Source organism: Hydra vulgaris, chromosome 10, assembly GCF_038396675.1.
Source record: "Hydra vulgaris chromosome 10, alternate assembly HydraT2T_AEP".
Lineage (NCBI taxonomy): Eukaryota > Metazoa > Cnidaria > Hydrozoa > Anthoathecata > Hydridae > Hydra > Hydra vulgaris.
The window spans coordinates 48,355,001-48,367,917 of NC_088929.1; the positions used below are offsets into that span (position 1 = coordinate 48,355,001).

The 12,917-nt window shown below is 27.4% G+C and overlaps 1 protein-coding gene and 1 long non-coding RNA gene across 2 annotated transcripts in view; one reads left to right on the plus strand and one right to left on the minus strand.

Moving 5' to 3' along the window:
* Positions 1 to 12,917, minus strand: part of LOC100211581 (desmoplakin-B) — a 43,874-nt gene that overhangs the window by 7,140 nt on the left and 23,817 nt on the right. The gene's annotated exons all lie outside the window — the stretch shown is intronic.
* Positions 972 to 4,498, plus strand: LOC136086010 (uncharacterized). The gene is made up of 6 exons (XR_010641310.1): positions 972 to 1,231; positions 1,749 to 1,850; positions 2,045 to 2,161; positions 2,580 to 2,687; positions 3,465 to 3,566; positions 3,778 to 4,498. It is a non-coding gene; the product is annotated as an uncharacterized LOC136086010 (long non-coding RNA).

The window sequence follows — 12,917 nt, forward strand, 5'->3', positions numbered from 1 at the left end:
TTTTATAACATTTTGAATCTTTTTAACAATATAAACAATGTTTTTATTTTTATTTTTTTTAATAAAATGTTTTTATTTTTATTTTTTTTACTGTAAATCATGCGCGGAGTGTTGCTACATCGACTATCTTATAGCCTGACTCGCAAGGGAGTGCTGCTACATCGACTGACAAATAGCCTGACTCGCAAGGGAGTGCTGCTACATCGACTGACAAATAGCCTGACTCGCAAGGGAGTGCTGCTACATCGACTGACAAATAGCCTGACCCGCAAGGGAGTGCTGCTACATCGACTGAGGGTTTGGTTGGGGCAGGCAGTCTATCATTATTAAAAAAAAAAAATTCCGGTCTTGCATTTTAATTTTTACTTTTTGTCAACAAAATATCGAAAAAACTTTCGGACAACATCTAAGGGTTGTATATATATATATATATATATATTGTATATATACATATACACACACATTATATATATATATATATATATATATATATATATATATATATATATATATATATATATATATATATATATATATATATATATATATATATATAATATATATATATATATATATATATATATATTATATATATATATATATTCTTCCTGATGAACCTACTGATGGTGAAACATAGTGTTGAAGAAAACAAATATTAGATAAGTGTTTTTACTAATTTATTATTGCTCTGTTCTTTAAGAACATTGAGCACTCTGTTTGTAGAATACACTAACCTAATTTATATACATTATATACATACATATATATTATATAAATTATGTTCGTGTATACTACAAACAGAGTGCTCAATGTTCTTAAAGAACAGAGCAATAAACTAGTAAAAACACTTATCTAATTTTTTTTTTCTTCAACACTGTGTTTCACCATCAGTAGGTTCATCAGGAAGAAATTCTTCTTGTATTTTTTTGTATAGTGTATTTTTTTGTAATAATTTGTTTAACTATGTATTAAAGTGTGCATTTTAAAGAAGTCACTATATTTATTTAATGGTATGAAGTGATTGGAATGCTCAAAATCTTAAAAAGATTATATGAAAAGATGAAGAGTTACCAAATCTGGTCAGTTAGCTATATAAAGGAAATTCAATTGAAATCAGAAGATAATCAATATTTTTCAAACCATAATTGTGATTCTGATGATGAACCACCAATCACACCTGATAAATCAATTGCTTCAGTAGAAAATGCTTTCATGAGTAATATTGAATATGGTATAATATAATATTTTTTTCAAATAATAATGAGCCTAATTAATATATCTATTCTCTATTATTCATGTTTTGACTATGTATGGGCACTTACGCTTTTATAAGTAATCTATTATCTAATTAGTTTAATTATTTGAATAAAAATAAAGTATTTTTATTTAATATTATCTTATTAATATAAAATGTTCAGTAAAATTATGTGTGCGCTTATGTAATGATAATAATGTTGTTGTAGAAATAACATATACGTAACATGTTTTTATAGAAATAATATATTTTTATATAATAACATTTATAAAAATATAAATGTTGTTTTAGTAACTTTAATATTTTTACAAATTTTTTTTAAATCAATAACATTTATATTTTTATAAATATAAATAATTAATAAAATATTAATGCTATTATTTAAAAGTTATAAAATTAAATCTTGCTTTTTGAGATTTTTACTAACTTCAAGTTAAGTTTAAAAAAAAACTTAATTTAAAAAATCTTTTTTAAATATATTTTTTTCTTGCAGCTAATTAGAAAATGACAGAGCATAAATTCTGTGTTGCAGTTGAGAAAGAAGGGCGAAACATTGTTTAAGATATAGTTCCATGTAGTTGGATTGACATTAAAAGTAAACATTAATTTTTCAAAGAAATCCTGTTAATTCAGTTCTATCAATGATAAAGTTGTGAACTAAACCTTCTAAATCTTGGTTTTCTTTCCTATTAATTAAAATTAAGTGTTCTAATAGTTATGTAGAGTTTTTTTTTACAGTTTCTATTATTCATTTAGTTAGTTATAGAAATTGAATATTTTTAAATTTAGATTCATATGAGGAATTAGTTGTAGAGCTAAAACTTGGAACACCAAGTACAGATAAAGACAAAAAGCCATTTCAATTTTGAAGACATAAAAAGAAAGCCCAAAATGTTGGTTTTCTTTGTAAGTTTTTAAATTTCTTTTAATTAAACAAGTTTTTATTATAAACTTGTTTTATTATGGTACCTGTTTTGTAGTTACAGAGTTTAACGAGGGATGTAACCACAAATTTAAAGGAAAATTATCCAAAAGTAAATGCCAAATATAAAATATTTAATTGTCAGTGTTTCGACAATGATATTGTCAGTTTCATATAACAATAAATTTAGGCTAATTGTTTTTTTTATTATTAGATAGTATTAATGAAATTGAAGAGGATTTAATAACAAAGAAAAAGTGCAGTAATAAACAAAAAATGGCAGCATTTACACATGAGAATACTTGTGGTGTTATTCAATTTCAAATTATTTTTGCACGTGTTATATATTATATTATGTTCTTTTTTTTTACTTTAGGCAGTTCTTTTATCTTCTCTTTTTAGTTGATTAGTTAGTTAAATACCCCAGTATCGAACACTGCCATGGTGATAGAATACATCCAACACGTAATAATGTGGTCAATAATTGGAAAAAATTGGACTTAACTGTTGGTAAGTCTTAAATATTCACATCTATGATCAGTTGACAATATTGACATCTATGACATGACATGACAATATTCACTTCTATGATCAGAAAATTTTTTTCTTTTATAAATGTATATTTTTAACACACTCTTCATTAGATCAAAATCAATTTCTTTTTAGTTCATTTTTATCTCAGTGTATGTACCTCATATGGTTTTTATTAAACTATGTGCCCAATATAAAATACTCACGAAATTTCATACAAACTTTTAACAGTCTGCATGATTTCCTTGGGTATAATGATATAATATACAGAGGCCACTCCTATTTACGAATGGCCACTGGAAATCATAGAAATTTCATGGAATTTCTTTTGGTCATGGAATTCTTAAATTTTTCAATTAAGTCATGTAAAATCGAACTTTTCACTATTTATTTTTACTGAAAATGATCACTAATCTTTTTCTGCCAGTGATAATTTTTAGGATATTTGTAAAAAAAAATAATTTGATACATTTGCGTGTCTTGTGTTAAACAAATATATGTGTTTGTTAATTTATAAAAAAATGTTGCTCTAAAATTGACATGAAATAGTTGCTTTTATTTTTTCAACGACTTAGAAAGAAATAATATTATTGCTGACATAATCAGATTCAAAAAAGTAAGATTAAACCGGTTGAGTGAAAAAAATGTATTCGTACGTAAAGTAGAAATTCTAAAATCCTAATAATCCAAAATATTTTTTTTTGATGACTCAAATACAACATATTATATATTTGTACTTGTATGCCTTCGTTTTAGTTCAAGACCAAGCTAAAATGCTAACATTTCTTCCTGTCACCAGTGGAATAGACACTATCTGTGAGAATGATATTGGTTACAATGAATAATACTTGGAATCAGGTTTCCTTTAACATACTTTTTAAGTATCTGATCAATATTATTGAATTTAGTTCAACTTTATAATGAATTTACTAATAAAGAGGAGAAAAAAAGTATATAGTGAAAGAACTTTAACTCTCTAAAGAACTTTTCACTATATACTTTATTTCACTATATACTATATTTTTTACTTTTTTTTATAGTTTTCGCTATACTTCTTACTTTTTTATAGTTACAGAAAATGCAAAATCACAATCATCAATGTCTAATAGAAGGGGTGTGCAATTAAACAGTGAAAACAGCGAATACCCATTGGAGGCGGCCGAGTTTCAACGAAAAGTGATGTTGTCTTTGTTACATCAGTCACTGATTAGTTTTATTAGAAAAAAAAATTCAGTCGATTAGCTGAAGTTTTAACTAAGAACGCGGACAACGATGACAGTAGTTTATTTAACCGAATTAACCACTTTAAAGATTTTATTCCTTTTGAAGCCAAATTGAAAGCAGACGTTGAACTTCAACGGAAACTAAAATTATCGTTTGATACTTTGGCTCTTTCAGCGGACAATCAAAAGGAGCATATTGTATCTATCTTAGAATAGGATAAAGTCAATCTTATGTAATGTACCTGAAAAAAACTATTTTGACCACGTTGCATTAACAGAGTTAGAAACTTTATTAATGTGCATGTTGAAGTCTTTGACACAAAAGTGGAAATCATGTTCAGAGACATACCTCAAAACAAAAATGAGTGTTAAAAGCAATCGCGTAAAAGAGTAGCATCTAAACAGCGGCATCGCCTATCATTTGAAGACTTTAAAAAACTTTTATGTTATATGTCTATACTGATTTATTTTTTAAGTCTGTAATGTTGACAAATTTTTTTACTCAATTTGTATGCATTATTTTTGTCAGTTATATTTAAAAAGCAAAATTTACTTAAATTTGACAAATCAGTCGCATTACTATGAAACTCGTGTAATACAAAAAGTAATTTAGTCAATTAAAACAGCAATATATTATCGATAATATATATTATATATATTATGAGGTTTAAGTATAATACAAACCGCATTGCTATCACAGTTTTTACATAATTTCAAAAAGTATATAGTGTAAATCAATTGAATAACAGTAATAAACCATTATCGTTCTTAATACTTTCTTTTCTCTCTTTTTGAATTCGAAAATTTTTAGCTTATGCAAGTTAACTCGGGAAAGTTAAGGATTTTTGCAGACAACTGAAATGTAAACAGAATTAAAATAAATGCTTCGTTGCGCATATGATTATTTGAGGCGAGAAATCTCGCATCGAACACGTGTTGCAAATGAAATATAACACGGACTAGAAACGAAACTAGTTACGTGATTTTTACGTGTCCAACGCCACGTCTTAAACACGTGAAGGCGAGTAACAGGCGACCGTGCTCAACACGTTACAAACAAGAGTTGCAAACACGTGTTGGAAACTAGATGTGCCGGCTGGGAGTGGGGGCTTATTAAACATTAGGAATATCAATTGAAATAATGAAAGAAAAAAGATTGCTGACCCATGCAAAACCCTCAGTTGATGTTGCAACACTCCCTTGTAGCAGCAGGCTATAATAGTCCATGTATGTACTGAAGCCAATATTTCTTATGCTTATATCAAAAAGTCCCCACTTTGAGCAAGTCCCCACTCGAGAGCGCAACAAGCGAAAAAATAAAATCATTTTAGACCGCTTAACTTAACTTGTAGATTTAGCCGCAAAATGTATATATATATATATATATATATTTATATATATATATATATATATATATATATATATATATATTATATATATATATATATATATATATATATATATATATATATATATATATATATATATATATATATATATATATATATATATATATATATATATATATATATATATATATATACACTGTTACTTTATAACATGCTTTATGCTTACGTAACATTTTTTTACGTTATACCAAGCTTGCGTAAAACATCTGTATTTTTTGTAAATATATTGCTTTTTGTTGTTGTTGTTAAAAATTTAACAAAAATAATATGTTACAGACCGGAAAAATTGTATGTTTGTAACCATAGAGAACGATCGAGACAAAAAATATGATAACTTGAATCAAGTGCGTTGAGTTAGAATACGTCAGGTTTTTCTGATTTCTCAAAATATAGAACAAGTATCTAATAGGTTTCGTGCGATTCCCAGGATTCACCCATAATGTTTACAATCAATAATAAAATCAAATTTGCAAGAACTTTCGATCAAAGGAATTTATTCGGTTCCGTTGATACATAAAAATGAATCTATGAATATTTCAATAAATTTATTTGGAAAACGCCTTAATTATTTGAATAAAGCTATAATTATATAAATACAGCGAAATTTATCGAAAGTTTAATTATATAAATAAATAAAGCATAGTTTATCGAAAGTTTTATTATATAAATAAAGCGAAATTTATCGAAAGTTTAATATTATAAATAAAGCGAATTTTATCCAAAGTTTAATTATATAAATAAAGCGAAGTTTATCGGAAAAAGTTAACTAAAGTGCAATTGAACGATTTTTATAAAAAAAGTTTTTTTTTCCTTTAGAATTTCGAACTGATTGATTTTTTATCCTATTAAAGCCAAGCCCTTGCCTAAACTAATACCTACAAGGAGAAGATCCGTAATTAATCATAAAGAACGACGTCTCCTGTTTTTCTTTTTGTATTGTATTTTGTTTCCAATACAAGAAGAAAATGATTTAATATATACTTAGGGTAGGGTGGAGTAATCTGGGTCTATTTTTACCTTTTTCTGACTTTGAGCAAAAATAATATATAGTAAAACTATTTTTTTTGAAGAAAACTGTCTTAGAATCATGATTAGACAATTTTTAGTAAACTGCATCAAAACAAGTTCATACATAAATTTTAAAAATGTCAAAAGAGCACTAATTTGAGTTGCATTCTTAAGACCCACATTATCCCGTTTAGTGAAGTAATGTTGGCCTAAGTTAAATTTTTATCTTTATTCAATGAAATATACCAACTTATAGTAAAATACGATTTAAGTCATTGAGTTTTATTATTATTTAATCAAAAGTTTAAAAATAATAGTACTTTAATAGATGTTTTAAACACAAAAAACAATGAAATTATGTTTAAGGAAGAATGGGCTCTAGCCCAACAAGCGACGTTGGTACAGAAGGAGGCACCTATATAACTACAAAAAAAAAAAAAAAAAAATTTAAAACAAAAGAAAAAAAAATTAAACTGAAGTAACTAAACCGAAAGAAAAATTTTGATTTATACTAATTTTTTTTTTAAAGGTATTAATGGTTGTATAAGCATTAGATTGTTAACGGCGCAAAACACAATGACATATAGACCCACATTACCACATCCAGAAATGTTGCTTTTTTCGAAAAAATTATGCATCAACCCATATTAAAACTAATTGAACCTAATTATCTGGTTATTTTTCTTCTAGACAAAACTTTTCTATGTATTAGACCTCGTTTTTAATATTCTCTTTCAGAAGTTTAAGGATTTCGATAAAAATCTGTCTTTAAATGTATGCACAATTTTGAATAAAAAATATACTTACGAATTCGCCTATTAAGTTAGTAATTAAAATTTAGAGAGCTGTTTTAAACACCTATAACATACAGAAAAAAAACTTCTACCTAATACCTATCTTCTGAAAAACCGATAAATGTTGATTCGATCCACATTACTCCTTAGACCCACACAGTTTTATGCTAATTAAACTTTCCTAAACAAATTATTTATTGAGATATTAGCGAAAATAAAAAAGTGTAAACTTTTTTTTTTCAAAAGTAAGTTTACACTTTTGAAAAAAAAACCGACCTAAAAATTTTATTAAGATTTGATATTTTTTTTTACTGACTGGTCTGATTAATGCGCTATTGAAGTTAATAAATGCCGTCAATACAAAAAAGTTCATTCAAATAATTTAAATTCGAGATAAACATGTTTGGATTTTTACTTTTTATATTAAAGAGTCCCTATATACAGTGAAAGAGTATATACAGTGAAAGAGTATATACAGTGAAAGAGTATATACAGTAAAAGAGTATATACAGTGAAAGAGTATATACAGTGAATTAGTATATACAGTGAAAGAGTATATAGGGGAGATGGGGGCGCATTGATCGCCGGGGCAGTATGATCTTTTGGCTTTTACTCGTTCATTTTTGCCTTACTAGAAGTGAGGTTGCAATTTAATTAACCATTATGCTTCCCTAATTGATTATTCGTAATATTTTTTCATTAGGTTATCAGCGTCAAAAAAAATAAAGAAAATATTGTTTTTCGACATAAAAAGTGATTTTTTTAAATCGTACTATAATTCAAATATATTTTTATTTAGATGTCTGTATGGGTTAACAACAATTTTATTTTAAATTTGTAAGTGTTAGGTGTATAATATAATATATAATTTTTATTTGGCTGCAATTTATACAGTAGATATTGCTATCAATATGTTACCTATACCTATTGGGGTACATTGATCTTTGACTATGCGGGGCCCATTGATCGGAGGATCAAAGTGCCCCATAGAAGACGAAGTGCCCCATGTTTTTGTTTATAAGCAATACAGTTAAACGAATGGAATTGTATTTATAATTTAAAAAAAAACTATATATAAACAAACAATAGCTTTTAGCATTTCATTTTTTAAATCTACTTATGTTATAAGCTAGTAATAATAATACTATTATTTTATAATATCAAAAGAATAATATTTAACATAATAATTAAAAAATATTTAACATAGTATTATTATGTTAAATATTAGCATTTATTAAAAACATATGTTTTTATTGATATACTTTTTTACAGATCTTAAAATGGTTAGAAATAGAATTAAAAAAACAAATAAAGTTGCTATACCAAGTGAAACAATGAAAGTAGCTGTTAATAAAGTTTTAGAAGGAACACAACTGAATGTTGTAGCACGTCAGTTTAACATAGATAGAATGACTTTAAAAAGATATTGTCGTAAAAAGAGGCTTAATCCAAATGAAGCTTTCAAGCCTAACTACAACAATAGACAAGTTTTTACAGCAGAAGATGAAAAAAGTTTATCAAGTTATTTACTAATTGCATCAAAAATGAACTATGGCCTTTCAACTAGGTCAGCGCGATTATTGGCATATGAATTTGCTTTAAAAAACAATAAGATATGCCCATCATCATGGATCAAAAATAAAATTGCAGGCATTGATTGGTTGCAAGGTTTTATGAAAAGACAACCAGAGTTGTCTCTACGAACACCTGAAGCAACGAGCTTCGCTCGATCAACAGCTTTTAACAAACACACTGTAAGAGAGTTTTTTCAAAATCGGTAAGAAATCGATATAAATATAATCCTAACTGTATATATAATGTTGATGAAACTGGTTTAACAACCGTTCAAAAGCCGGTAAAGGTTTTAGCTGGTAGAGGAAGCAAACAAGTTGGAAGAATCACATCTGCAGAACGAGGAACATTGGTAACTGCATGTTGTGCCTCTAATGCTATTGGAAATTCCATTCCTCCATTAATTATTTTTCCTAGGGTAAAGTTTCATGATTACATGATTAAGGAAGGACCTCCTGGATGTGTGGGATTTGCAAATCCTTCTGGTTGGATGAACTCAGAAATTTTCATAGAATGGATTAAACATTTTGTTAAATATTCAAACTGTTCTCAGGAATCTCCAGTTTTGTTACTTCTCGACAGTCATGAAAGTCATATTTCTGTTAAAGGCTTGGAGCTTGCAATTCAACACGGAATTACAATGATAAGTTTTCCTCCCCATTGCAGCCATAAATTGCAGCCATTAGATAGAACTGTTTTTGGACCATTGAAAAGGTTTTACAATTCTGCATGTGATAATTGGATGGTTTCAAACCCAAGACCAATGACCATTTATGATATTGTTTCAATAGTTCGAGAACCGTATACAAAAGTTTTCTCACCATCTAATATACAGACAGGATTTAGAGTAGCTGGCATTGAGCCATTCAATTCTGAAATTTTCAAAGATGACGAATATTTACCATCATCAGTTACAGATAGAGCTGCTCCAGATACAGTTACTATCACTCCTGTCAACAACATGGAATCTGAAATGATACCAGCACATGTTAATCACATAGAGTCTGAAATAACTATAGTAAATATTGAAACAAGTATTTTAAACAAAGTGTCAACAAGTGTTGCTTCTATAATCTCACCTGAGGTTTTAAAACCTTACCCAAAAGCATCTGCCAGAAAAAAAAATGTTAAAAGTAGGCAGTTAAAAACAAGGATCTTGACTGATACTCCTGTCAGAAATGAAATTCGTTTGTCAAAAGAAAAGAAAATTTTGAAGCAAACCAAAAATCAACAAAAAGTCTCCACAAAAGATAAGAAAGAAACTAAGAATTACTTGCTTAGGAATAAAAAACAATGTAAACCAAAAGCTGCTTCACAACTTGACTTTCACAAATGATGAAATATTCTTAATCAAAATATTGTACTTTTAACAAGTTTTGTAAACTTAAAAGTTGTATTCTTATTTCAGTCTTTATATTTCAGTTCTTATAAATTTCAAGTTGTTGTAAAGTTTTAAACGTATATAAAGCGGGTAGCTTATAGCTGCTGTGATTTATACTTTTTTTAATTAAAAATTAGACTAGTGGGTTTAACTGCTATATTTAAAAAATAATTAAAAAATTTAGATGTATTATATGTTATACAATATTACCCTTTGACTAAATTATTTACAAGATTTAGTTATAGAAGTGTTAAACGTTTAGATAATATTACGCATATAAGATCAATGTGCTCCAAGTCGGAGATCATAGTACCCCATAGTTTGGGGTACATTGATCTTTTGAGAGGGTTGTTTAAAAGTTAAAATTATTCATGTTTATCATTTTTTTAAATCAAAATATTTATATATTCCAAAAGCCAGATAGTTCTACATGTGTTTCGTAGTTAATAAGTTTTTACATCTCTTTCAGGTTCTGCGCAATTTTCAAAACACTGCTACGGCGATCAATGCGCCCCCATCTCCCCTACAGTGTTTTCATAAAAAAGTAAGCGCATTGAAAGTTTGTTGCTTAGAGCTTACTTAAACTAAGATATAATTGAAACTAAAAAAGATATTGAACAAATTTTTTTTTATTTGCAAGAAAAGTCTTTCTTTTTAACAAATCTTGCATCTTAGATGATCAACTAAAATATAAAACTATATAAAAACGTTATTAAACTTAATTACAAAAAATATATTATAAAATAAAAATAAAAAAACAGCAAAAAAAAATTTTGATGCAAATTGATGCAACAAAAATTACATCTTGAAGAGTAATCACCCCCCCCCCTCACATACACACAACCTTTTAAATGTGTTGGCAGGCCCTAAATCTTGTTGAAGTCGCCATTATTCTTTTTAATCAATCAGCATGGCTCACTGACAGAACCATGCAATCTTCTAGCGCTTCTTTATACATGAGTTGGTTGATTTTGGCTGTATAAATGTTACATACTTCAACTCTGTTAAAATTAAAGCAGTTCAAAGTACCAACACTCCCATCGCTACCTTGCAGCCTTGGTACAACAAAGCAACTACTATACTTTTCCAATTTAATTCTTTTAACTTTGCTTTTTCTATTTATTACTTCGAAGTTACTTTCATCAATAAAAATTACTTGCTTCGAATTCTCCAAAGACCACATAAAACTCCTCTTACACAACCTTAATCTTGTGAGCCGATCTTTGGCCGTCAGCATATATGCTGAAATAAGTGTTTATGCAGTTGTTAGAATACCTACAGGTTATCCAAATGTTTCATAAACACTAATTTTTTCCTTACTAAAATGTTTCTAACTGTATTTTAAAAAATACGTTTTTCACGGTTTTCTTTGAATGTGTTGATAAGTTCACGATAACTTAACCTCAGATTGGATCTTACTTGACGAAGTATAAGACTATTTTTGCGCTCAGTAGTTTTTTTTATTCTTCCTAATTCTGAATGACGTTGGATACTAACTGTTGTTTTAAATGTCTCTAGAGTATGTCTGACGCAGTTCTATAAAATGTTTAATTTTCTTGCAATTTTTATATTACTGACCATTGAGCCATTCTTCAAACCTATTAATTGCCACTTTGTTGCTTCGCTTACTGCTATTCAATCCATATTTATGCTTCGTTTGCAATGCTTTTCCACTCTTCTACTTTCAAGACGTAATCCAGGCTTAAAAATGAGTATAGCTTTGAGATTAATAGTAAAACATAAAAATAAAGGAAATACAAATTTTATAAAAACACAAGCAATATGGGACGGAAGGTTTTAAAAATACTCCAAAATGTGTAAGGTGCTTTGCATTGTTTGCATTAGGAACAAGTCAGAATACCATGTGTAGAATTTTATACAACAGCCTACTAACACACAACAAAATTTTAATTTGAAAGTGAAATAAAGGCAAAGTAGACACGGCATATAAATCTAGTAACATTACCGAAACGACACTACACCTTTTCATGTATTATAAGAAAACTAGACCAGTATGGAAATTCTTCCAACTAATATTCAAAAAAAAAAAAGATATGATCAAAAAATTATATACATATGGAAAACAAAATTTAATATATATCAAAAAAAAAATAACATGGAGAAATTTGATAACATTTTCTCCATTAATGAAGCCATTTCCAAAATAGAGTAGGAAAAACAAATATTCACCCTTAAGTTTATGTAAAATAACCTATACGCATTACATGTAATGCGTAATACGTTAAATAATACTTAAAAGAAAACAAATATTCACCCTTTAGTTTAAAATATGCAAAAGTTACACCCAAGAAAAAACTAATATTCACTCTTTAGCTTAAATATGCAAAAGTAACTCCCTCGGGAAAGCTAATAAAATAGCCAAAACACTAAATCCCATACCATGTGATAAAATATATAAAAATAGAGAAAAATATACCTAAAAATAAAAACAAAAAAAAAATACAAAATGTATTTGTTGTTATTATAGTTAAGTGACAACCAAGAGTTACATTCTATTTTCTAATAACTAATCCCATGAAAATGAATAAATAAAAATATAAATGTAAAATTAATATAACAAAATTAAATATGGTAACATTATTAGTTACCTTAAAAATACAAATAAAAATATATACTAAAATCCGCTGTTAGGGCCTTCGACAAGTCTGATATATCAAAATAAAAAAAATGAAAAAAGTGAGACAATTGTTTGAGATGATTGTGTTGTTTTTTATTTGTATTTATAATTTATTTTTTTGCTTATTTATAGTTTGCTTTTGTTTATTGTGAAGATGTCAAGTAAAAAAAATTTATCTAGATAA